Here is a 2,506-nt window from a genome sequence, read left to right as displayed (position 1 = left end):
TTGGGGGAGAGGGAGGGAAATGGGAGGCGGTGGTGGGGAAGAGACAGAAATCTTTAATAAATAAATAAATAAATTTAAAAACAATAAGGAACCTTTTTAGAATTAGTAACTCTTGTCAACACAGCCTGCTCCAGTGCTGAGAGAACCAGAGAGAACCCCGCAAGAGTGCTTGCTCCAATACTGAGGCAAACTAGAAGAGGGCCGACCAAGAAAAGCTCCCAAGTACTCAGACAACCACAGCAAAAGATCAGACCAAGATGCCAAGACTCTACTGGCCTCATTTGTAGGAAGATATGGGTTGCTGCCAATGCAAGAATTCCTCCAACATCCTAAAAAGCAACATGGTAACACCAAAATCCAGCAGATGCACAACAGGAAGACTTGATTATCCTAACATAGAAGAAGTAGAAAAAAAGGACTGGAAAGGTAATTTTATGAAAATGATGGAAACCTTAAAAGAGGAAGTGAAAAACTCCCTTAAAGAAATGGAAGAGAAGAAAAACAAAAAGTTAGAAGAAATTAATAAATCCCTAAAAGATACCCCCCAAAAAAGCAATCAAACAGGTGAAGGAAACAGTTCAAGACTCGAAAACCAAAATGGAGATAATAAAGAAAACACAAACTGATGGACAACTGGTTATGGAAAATCTGGGTAAATGAACAGGAACTACAGAGACAAGTATAACCAATAGAATACAACAGAAAGAAAAAAAGAGACAGAGACCCACATTGGAGCACTGGACTGAGCTCCCAAGGCCCAGATGAAGAGCATAAGGAGGGAGAACATGATCAAGGAAGTCGGGACTGCAAGGGGTGCATCCACCCACTGAGACAGTGTGCCTGTTCTAACGGGAGCTCACCAAGGCTAACCGGACTGGGACTGAACAAGCATGTGATCAAACCAGACTCTCTGAATATGGCTGACAATGAGGGTGGACTGAGAAGCCAATGATAATGACACCGGGTTTTGATTCTACTGCATGTACTGGCTTTCTGGGAGCCTAGTCTGTTTGTATGCACATCTTCTAGACTTGGAGGGAGGGAGGAGGGCCTCAGATTTCCCAAAGGGCAGGGCACCCTGACTTCTCTTAGGACTGGAGAACGAGGGGTAAGGGGAGTGTGGGGAGTGGGAGGGAATTGGGATAATGGGAGGAGGAGGAAATTTTTAATAAATAAATAAATATTATGTAAAAAAGAATCTCAGGCATTGAAGATACTTTAGAGGAAATAGACTCACTGGCCAAATGAAACATTAAATAAAACAAATTCCTTTTTCCTCCTTTATTCAATAGTGACATATTTTTTAAGAATAAAATAAATAAAAAATAATGCTGACATTAGCACAGTCCCCAGAGGTCACCCAACTACACTTGAATTGTGTGTGAATGAAACTTCGCTAGTAGTGTTTGTATGTTTCCCTTCTTTAGATTTTGCTCATGGGTATTTTCTGTTGCCTATGTTTTGTGGGTGCAGTTAGCTTCCTTGAATTGTCATTTTTTCCCAGTGCTTTCTGTAGGGCTTGGTTTGTGGATATATATTGTTTAAATCTGGTTTTGTCACAAAATATCTTGTTTCCTCCATTGATGGTGACCGAAAGTTTTGCTGGTTATAGTAGTCTGGACTCACATCCATGATCTCTTAGTGTCTGAAGCATATTGTCCCTAGACCTTCTGATTTTCATGGTTTCCATTGAGAAATCAAGTGTAATTCTGATAGGTCTACCTTTATAGGTTACTTAAACTATTTCGTTTGCAGCTCTTAATATTCTTTCTTTATTCTGTATGTTTTGTCTTTTGATTATTATATGTCAAGGGGACTTTTTTTTTGATCCAGTCTATTTGATGATCTGTAAGCTCATTGTACCTTAATAGGGATATCCTTCTTTAGGTTTGGTAAAGTTTTCTTCTATGATTTTGTTGAATATATTTTCTGAGCCTTTGAGCTGAAGTTCTTCTACTCCTGTTATTCTTAGATTTAATCTTTTTATGGTTTCCAAGATTTCCTGGATGTTTTGTGTTAAAATTTTTTTGGATTGGAGTTCCGACTACGCATGTGCAGCTACTGCTCAGTGCAGCCTGCTAGCGCAGCCCAGCAAACATATCACACTTACAGATGAAACTCCTGTGCAAGAAGATCGAGAAGCGGAACATCAAGCTGCGGCAGCGAAACCTGAAGCTGCAAGAAGCATCAAACACGAGCCTATCCCAACCTTTCAATGAAGATGTGCACAAAAAAGAGGTAAAGGTCGGAAAAGTTAAGAAAGCAGTAAAGCATGCTGCGAGGGTGGGCTCAGCAGAAGCACAAAGTGGAGGCATGCCTGAAGAGACAGCGGAAAACTCGAAAGTTGAAAAGTTACCCCAGAAACCTACTGCTTTAACCAATGGAGACACATCAGCAGCGCCATCTCCTGATTCAGAATCAAAGAAGAAGAAGAAGAAGAAGAAGAAGAAGAAGAAGAAGAAGAAGAAGAAGAAGAAGAAGAAGAAGAAGAAGAAGAAGAAGAAGA

General features: G+C 40.3%; 1 pseudogene; it reads left to right on the top strand.

The window, feature by feature from the left end:
* Nucleotides 1-341: 341 nt before the first annotated feature.
* The window catches only part of LOC126495246 (ATP-dependent RNA helicase DDX18-like), an 8,487-nt pseudogene continuing 6,322 nt past the window's right edge, over nucleotides 342-2,506 (top strand).

Source organism: Alexandromys fortis, unplaced genomic scaffold, assembly GCF_014885135.2.
Source record: "Alexandromys fortis isolate MF-2015 unplaced genomic scaffold, M_Fortis_MF-2015_v1.1 scaffold_436, whole genome shotgun sequence".
NCBI lineage: Eukaryota > Metazoa > Chordata > Mammalia > Rodentia > Cricetidae > Alexandromys > Alexandromys fortis.
Note: the sequence above shows the minus strand (reverse complement) of the source record. Positions and strands in the feature narration are given on the sequence as shown.